The 8,949-nt window shown below is 32.6% G+C and overlaps 1 non-coding gene across 1 annotated transcript; it reads right to left on the bottom strand.

Annotated features, from left to right (window-relative positions):
- Positions 1-8,549: 8,549 nt before the first annotated feature.
- On the bottom strand, positions 8,550-8,656 carry LOC142461915 (U6 spliceosomal RNA). The gene has a single exon (XR_012787083.1). It is a non-coding gene; the product is annotated as a U6 spliceosomal RNA (small nuclear RNA).
- Positions 8,657-8,949: the final 293 nt, after the last annotated feature.

Genomic DNA, 8,949 nt, shown 5'->3' with positions numbered 1-8,949 from the left:
AGACAATGACAATTGACATGTCTCACTAAGCTGATGAAGCACTACGAACACACCATCATCTATGTCTCCAATTTGGAAGACAGCTACCTAGCCAAACTACTGGAAGAGATCAATATTTGTGCCTCTTTGAAACAAAGGTGGTCCAATAAAATGTGTGAACTATCTAATAGTATCATTCATTATACCACAAGAAAGAACAATTTTGTTCACCAAAATTCAACCATGGTTGCAGCAGTACAACCACAGGGAGCTCAAGACATGCTCAGTTCAGAAGAGAACGTGACAATAGGCTTAACATAAAGCATCCAATAAGATATAGATGTTATTACTTAAGTTAAAATTAAGTTTATCATCTTAATAACCTAGATAGGATAGCAAATGAATTTCTTCATTTTATTCAGCATAGGTGCCATGAAACTAAATCAAATTTGGAGTGAAAAAATTAAGTGTCTATACAGAAATGAAAAGCTACATATTTTATACTTTGACCATTATATGATAACAGGATGCCTAGTGGAATAATAGTTACAAATTGGACTGCTAACCTATGGTCAGTAGTTCAAAACTGCCAGGGAGACTCTGCCATGGAAATACAATGCTTTCTACTTCCTGAATAGTTCCAGTCGTGGAAATACCCCAGCGACAACACTACCCTGCCCTCTCGGATCACTATGACTAAGAATTGACTCAAAGGCAGGGAATTTTTTATTATGATACGTACGTCCTGTGACACGTGTTTAATAAGGAATATTTTGCATCAGCATGTTGTAAATACTTACAATTGTAATATTTACTACTTCATAAGATACCTTAGGAAAACTTAGGCAGAAACAAGTTATTGAAAATACAACATAAAGAGAAATAATTACAATTTATTGTATTTAAGAACTTCTTATAAAAGTCATATACCTTGAAAAACGTTCAAATAACCTATCTTTCCTGGTTGGTTTATATGCTTGAAGTATATGTTAGAAAAAAGAAAAAAATACACTCCAAAATTTTTTTAAACGAATAAAATAAATCTAAGTGTTTAACACAGGAACTATTTACATCAAGCCCTTTATACCGCAGATATGCAAAACAGTTTATACTATACATACATACATATTTGAGAAGAGTAAAAATCTCATAAATGATCAACATGTGTGTGTTGCTGACAAGTACGGGGATTTGGTATGATGTCTTTTTTAAAGACCAGGGAGGTATTTATATTAATAGTGGGTTAATAATTTATCATAATAATTTATCATTGAATGGTAGTATATATTTCAAATAAATACAATTTTATGTTATTTCACTTTAATATTTTAGTCTAGGTATTTAAATAAGCTAACTTTTTTAAACTTCAAGCTTCAAATAAAATATTATTTAATATTAAAATGTATATTATAATAATAGCATTGATTATCATATTTTTGGCACATCAAATTCAGTATAAACTTTTTATTATAAGCTTATTTCAAAGTTTATGTAAAAACCAAAATTATACATTCCATTCTATATAGACATAAATAATTGTCATTCATAATTTTGAATGTTTTAATGGATAACATCAATATGTTTATCTTTCTTTATTTTTTCTAATCACTCTATCTTAGGTGAAATGAACTGAACACATAGTGAGCTGAGTGATATTTATTTTTTCAGCTTTAATTGGTCATACAGTTGGTGGTAAATTGCAGAACAACAATTAAAGTAAAATTAATTGAAAGATTGCAGTTGGAGAAATAAATATGCCACATAGTTATATTTGCATTTTGTTCACATTGCAATTACTAGCAGCATTAGACTGTCAGTCAGCTGTCCATGCCAAAGTTATAAAACGTGTTACAACACATGTCTGCATCATCTCAGTTCAAATTGTAGTCTTATTTATTTAAATCCTCCTGATGCCTCAATACTCTCTAGACTTTCAAGAAGTGACAAACTTGTTTATGTTATTTAAATATTTTATTTAAATATAACTTTTGTTCTAAACTGTATATCAGTTTTTCATGTTATGCATATCAAATTTTTCACACTTTATACAAATAATATAACTTTTATATTTTAAAGTAATCATTGCTTAAATTTGAATTGTGTATGAACATTGTAATAGCTATATGTAGTTATTGCAGAAATAATTTACTAGCAATATTAAAATCACTATACTGTTAGTATATATTAATTGATCACATAGCTTAAGAAAACATGATTGATTAAGGGAACGTTAGCCTTGTTTAATTACATGTTATTTGATTTTAAAAGGAAATATCAAGTGAGATAAATGAGTAAAATCTAATTAATAAAAGTTATTTTCAAATATTTCAAAAATATACTATGTGACTATTTGGTACTGTTCAGAAACATAGTCCACATACATTTGTAGTCAAAACTGAGAATTATTTTATATTTAAAACTAAGTAGGTAGAAATTTTATATTTTGCCTAAAGAGAAATATACATAGTTATATTGATTTTTTTAGTCTAAAAATATGTGTAAATGTTTATGCAGCATATTTCTCACTGGTTTGGCTGTTTTGTAATTTTTTTTGAAGTTCTATAATGAAATTACTATCCTTCATGATGTGGATTCATAAAATTTGTCAAAGTTAATACAGGGATTCAGAAGTGAAATGACATTTTTATTTAGGGAACATCTTGAACAGGAGGGGAGAAAAATGTTGCCTGTGATTTGATCTGCATCACCATTTATATGACAAAAAAATAAAAGTAGAAAAAAATAGAAAAAGGGTAACATCAGCCTGGCCAAGAAAGAAGTGCCTGAAGTAAAATACATTTGATGGATCCAGAGTCACTGTGCTGCAAACCTCCTAGACTCGTATGATGGTTGATAGGAACACAGAGAGAATTTGAATAACTTGTAAAGTTAGCTCCAGCAGTTGGGAAAACCAAAAAAAACCTTTATTCTACAGTTATGAAGAACTGTTGGGTGAAACACTAGGTTAATTTATGTGTTGATAATCATAACATTGTCAGCCAATAACCACTAGAAGCTGCTCAGACTAAATACCTGACAATCTACTTTCAAGGAAAAGAAAGAAGGACAGCCAATGACAGCCCTGTGGAGAAGTTTCTTTGCTTGCTGTTTTTCTGACCCACCAGGGATCACCATGAATTGGAATAAAGTCAGAGGCAAATGATTATTATGAAGAAAATTTTGAAGTGTTACTTTTCTTCACATTGATAATTCCATTAGTATTTTATCAGCTTATAATAATTTCTTTTCTGAGACCAATAATCAATGACAACTTACATTTTAAATGATGGTTTCACCATATAGAAACTGATTGAAATACAATTTTTAATTGAATAGTGAGCACTTCTGTGGGATGAATGTTGCTCAATCTTATCTCCAGGGCTTTATCTCTAAAGCTGTAAATATTACCTTATATGGTAATGGAGTAAATACTACCTTATGGAGAAAAATGGGTTATTAAATGAAAGATATTTAGAAAAATCAGTTATATGGAGTCATTTGGTATATTCTAAATCTAATGATAAAGTGAAAATATGAGAGACCCAGGAGAAGGGAGAGTAATATTGCAATGGATGCAGTGATTGGAGTCATGAGACAACAAATCAAGGACTGCTATCCCCAGTGGAAAAGGAAGTTGCAAAGAATGAATTTGCCCTCAAGGACTCTAGAAGTGTAGTTTTGGTGACAGAACTTGATCTCAGACTTTGGCCCTCAGATTTATGAGGAAATAAATTAATTTTTCTTTCATAGACCTAAATTTTTCAGTAATTTGCCCTAGGTTTATTACAGAGAGAAAACAGGCATTTTAAAAAATCTGATACCTTTGAAATTTAGTAATATGAATATTAAAATGTATAAAATAATTTTTAAATATAAAAGAAGACAAATCAATGGGTTGACTCACAGTAGTTATTGCAGTCAATTCTAAGAAGAAGAAAGTTTTTAGTCGCTAGAAAAAAAACATTTCATCTCTGTTTCCTACATTGTTTATGTTTTCTAACTATCAGCATCTGTTTGCTTGTACAACTTTCTTCTATTGCTTATCCATGAAAACTAACAAAGCTTTAAGCTTTCAAGAACTTACACTCACAAACTGAACAGATACAGCGATGATACAGTTTTTGTAAGATCATCTTATAAATTTTATATTACATAAAATAGTTATATAAGCTATTGATTATGGTAACTCCAATTTTTAGTTATTTTTTTAATGAATTCAGTACAAGGTATCCTACTTAATCCTCTATTTATTAAGTATACTGTTCTGCTTCTTTTGGCAAACTTGAATATGCTCTAAATCAAGATAACATATGGAGTGCATTTGAATTTTTTTCACTTTGTTCATAACATCTGTACCAATATACACTTAATTGTCTTATCTGGCCAGGAGCTCACTATTAAAAATGAATGAGAATCAATGCACTGTTATGAAAATCTGCAGAATAGTTTGATATGGCTTAGTGCGGCTGGTCAATCTTCCTTGATCATCGGTTCTCCTTGAATCCTTTTCATTTCATTTATCAGTCTTGTCTCCAAGGGAATGTCTACTTCATTTTCAATCAGTCAGTATTACTTCTCTTATCGGTGGGCTCTCTGAAGCCCTGTCTTACTTTTCTGTACTTAGTAGTCATATTTTTAAATCTTCAGAGAATGAGCAAGTAAAAATTATATACATTGTCCATGATCTGGCACCCTCTATATTTAATTCAAAAATCTGAAATAAAGTAATTGAAATTTAGAGCTGAAATGCTACATATAGTAGCTCATAACTTGTAATTTCTGTGTCTGGAAAGAGAATAACAAAATGCCAGAGGTTGCTGTCTTGTGACAAGTAATTCGTGGGCTGACAAAAGGTAGACATTTTATACTGAAGTTTATTACACTGAGCAATAAAGTAGAGAACAAAAGTATTTTATGTGTTTACTATCCCTTTAAAATAATGTTACACATTCTATTTGACTCCTTAATATATGTTATTTAAAACTTTAAAAATATGTTAAATTATAGCCCACTTTATTTTCTGATTATTCATTTCAATTTTCCCATTAAAGTTTCAATGACATGTATTTATGTTTTGATCACTTAATTCTTCAAATATCCATAGAGCTATTTAAAACTTGAACCTATATGCACTTGATATTTAAGGAATTTTTCTCTGTATTGTTCCAATTTTAGCACATGTGCTGCCAAACAAACACGATATTGAAGGAACTTTTATGTCTAAGAAATCTCTAGGTAATAATGATGTTACTAATCCAAGAACAATACTTTCAAAACAGCGGGGTATGTCTTATTCTAAGTGAGTCGGCACTTGGGACTTGAATTTTGGTGTTATATATATGGTGCATGTGTGTACATATATGTATGGTATATGTGAATATTTATGGCAGATGTGTGTGTATACAGAAACACTTTATGGAATGTGTTTCATAAACATTTCCAGAATATTTCATACTAGTTTAGGATCAAGTTCAGAATTATCAAATCTTGTCATAAAGGAGACAATATTGAGTAAGCTTTTTATAAAGATAGTTATCATGATATGATGTACAATTTGATAAATTGGTTCAATAGAAGAATTACAGCAATGTATAAACTATGAATTGAGTAGTGAAAGGTAGCAAAAGAATAATGATACTATGTGGCCAAAATTGAAACCAGAGAAATAATTCATTCTGAGAAGTGGAGCTATTTGCTTTTATCCGAATTACCTGAAACCAAGTTCTACCATATTAATTTCTTAGGTACATTATGAATGATGGTACCTATTCAATGACGGATTGGTTCATTCTTCTTGCAGTCTATGGTAGGAGTGGGTTTCAGAATGCCCTTAGACATTTTCCACTTTCTTGCGATTTTTTCAAAAAACATTTAAGTTCCTTCATATCCACTCTCCACCTTAAGAGCATCAAGTCCACTCTTACCCCTAGTGAGCTTGGATGGAGTAGGACTGCCCCTTTGGTTTCTGAGACTATGGGGCCAGTTCCCACTCAGGTGCCCTATGGAAAACAGAATGAACACCACCCACCCTGCCCTGCAGTGTCCAGACGACTGTTCTTATGTTTGAGCCCACTGTTGTAGCCACTATCAAAGTCCACCATTCCGAGGACCCTCCTCCTTTTTCCTACCCCATTACTGTACTAAAATTAGTCATTTTCTAGGGACTGGTCTCTCCTGACAACATGTCCAAGTTACTTGAGATAAGTCTTTCCCTCCTTGCCTTTAAGGAGCCTCTGGGAGTTCTTCTTCCAAGACAAATTCATCTCTTCTTTTGGCAGTCAGTGGTACTTTCAATATTTAGTATTCATAAATCCTTCTTCTGATGTCCTGACTCCATATGCAATCCTCACATGCATCTGAGGCAATTGACAATAACATGGCTTCGGTCAGGTGCACCCTAGTCCTCAAAATACCCTTCTTGTTTTTCAACACTTTGAAGAGGGTTTGTGCAGCAGATTCGTTGGATACAAAACATGAGATTGCAATGGCTTGCCCCAAACAAAACTTGCTTAGAGACAAAGGGTAGAGAATATGCATGGAGGATTTTCCCCTCTCACGCCAAGGCTTTTGATTGTTCTTCAAGGATAACAAAGACGGTCCCATGAGAATTATGCCAGGAATGTTGTATCCCTTTCTTATAGGACCCGTCCAGGTCTATTTTTGTTTCCAGAACTCAAACAACATTTAAAATAAACACGATTACTTAATCATTGGAAAATGCCAAGGTTGACATTTGGGCATGGTGAAGTGTAAGAGCAGAAAATTATTTTAGGAAAGTTTCAAGTATATAGGCCTCGAGGATGTGTAGAGAACACTAGTTGCACGTTTTATGGTTGCTGATTGACAAAAGCTCTTACAATTTTTTTACAAATACTTTTATTTACCGTATTGTGCAGTCACACCTGAGCGTGCATGTGCTTATGTAGATAACTTCTAAATGTCACTCTTAGGGTGTTTCACACATTGATTTATTCCAAACTGAAGAGTTGACATGTAACTCCTCGATAAGTCGTTACTTCAAGACAATCCTCTCACAGATCCATTTAACGTGGTCTGCTTAGAATGCCTTCAGAAAAGTCAGATCCAAAGAGAAAGCTCTTAGAGGTCTGCTGGACTAGCTACACCGAAGGAGCAAAAGCTATTTCAGAAAGCTCTGGCGACTTTTTCTTGTGATATTAAGGTCTAATCTTTTTTGATCTTCCTAAAGGGCTCTGAATAACCACAAGGGCTTCTTAGGAAAATGTTTTAGGAAAATTGAAAACTGCCGGGTGAGAAAATGGCCAGGAAAGTTACACCCATTATTTTTTCCCCTCTTCACGACCACACACCTGCTCAGTCTTTGGGTGTAGGTGCAAGGGCTAGCCTACAAGAATTCTATTGGGAAACATTATTCTATCTACCGTTCTCCTTCAGACTTCACACTGTTTCCAAAATTCAAAGAGTAAGGTAAGAATTACAATTTGTGTGCCTTTTGTTTGGCATATCAATCAAAAAAATCAAAATTATTTGAGGAACCTTGAGAAGGTGGAAACACTGCCTTCAGAAGACGATAGACTTAGATTCAGGAAATGTAGAAAGGAAGAACTTCACATTTTGATATTTCTGAACCAATGCTTTTTACTTACCCTCCTGCATGCACACATATTGTGTGTGTGTGTGTGTGTGTGTGTGGTACAGTACTCAATAACCAGTCAAAACTGATGGTGGATTGCCCCACATAATGACAATTCAGATGACTCTGAAAGGTTTCAGTCTCAAAAGGTCTCTGTGAACTAGAGGTCAAAAGTTTGTGACCCCCATGGACCAACCCTACTTTTCTCTCACAAGCTCATGAGCTGTTTATGAGTCTGAAAGACTTGTTAGTGAGTAATGACATCATATATTAATTTGAGGTTTTTAGTTAATATTTTGTTTTAGTTAACTTTGAGTTAATAGACATTGAGATATTTACAAATAACCCTATATTGTATGTTGATATATGCACATGTAGCTTAATGCGACTGTGAAATAAATTATGGCCCAAAGAATGAATAAAAAGTACAGCTGACAAGACAAGAATTAAAAAAATTTATTTTTAATTCCATTATCTTTCAATTCCAGATTTTTTCAAACAGAATATTAGAAGTGGTCAGTTACTGTCCTTTGAGATTTTCTTTTATCATTGCCTTTTAAAGGTTTGTTACACACTTATAATCTGATGGGAACTTTGTTGGAAATAAGAATTATGCAAGTAAACATAAAAAATAACAATTCTCTAAAATTTACCTCCAAATGCGTATGACAAAGAAAGAAGATAAAGAAATTAAAAGACAAACACGGTAGAAAATAAGTATAATTTCTTGTAGGATGTATCTATATTAACATTTAAATCATAGAGTAGATTTTTTATTTCTTTTTTTCTTGATAATTTAGAAAAGTCTTTATTCAGTTATTACCAGACTCTAGAATCTAAAAGTGATTCCTTGATTGCCGTCCTGAGTACTCATTTTAGTCCATCTTCAATGGCATAAACTCATTTATCATTTTTCCAAGACTTAAGCAAGAGTGGAGAGAAGCAGAAAGCAATATATATATATGTGCAACGCTACCCGAACTTGCCTGTCATCCTTGCACAGGGGCCATGCTAATCTTCTCTGTGTCATTCCAATTTTAGTATATGTGCTGCCGAAGCAAGCACTGATTATTTATTTCTTATATGTAATGGTATTTATGAAGAAATATCTCATCCATGGCTATAGCTCGGCTATAGATATTTTAAATAATTTGTTCTATTTTATTGTTGTAGAGAGTACACCTATTAAAAGCATACATTAATTACAGTTTCTACTTATACATTTCCGTCATACTTTCATTCTCTGAGTTACTTAACTATTTGAACTCCTTTTCTGTGTTGCTCCTTCCCTCTTCTTTTTAAACTCACTGCCCTCTCAGATTCTTGTTTAATCATTCCATTGCTGTTGTCAATTTCCT

Source organism: Tenrec ecaudatus, chromosome 11 (genome assembly GCF_050624435.1).
Source record: "Tenrec ecaudatus isolate mTenEca1 chromosome 11, mTenEca1.hap1, whole genome shotgun sequence".
Classification (NCBI taxonomy): domain Eukaryota; kingdom Metazoa; phylum Chordata; class Mammalia; order Afrosoricida; family Tenrecidae; genus Tenrec; species Tenrec ecaudatus.
This window is presented reverse-complemented; position numbering and strand designations above follow the sequence as displayed.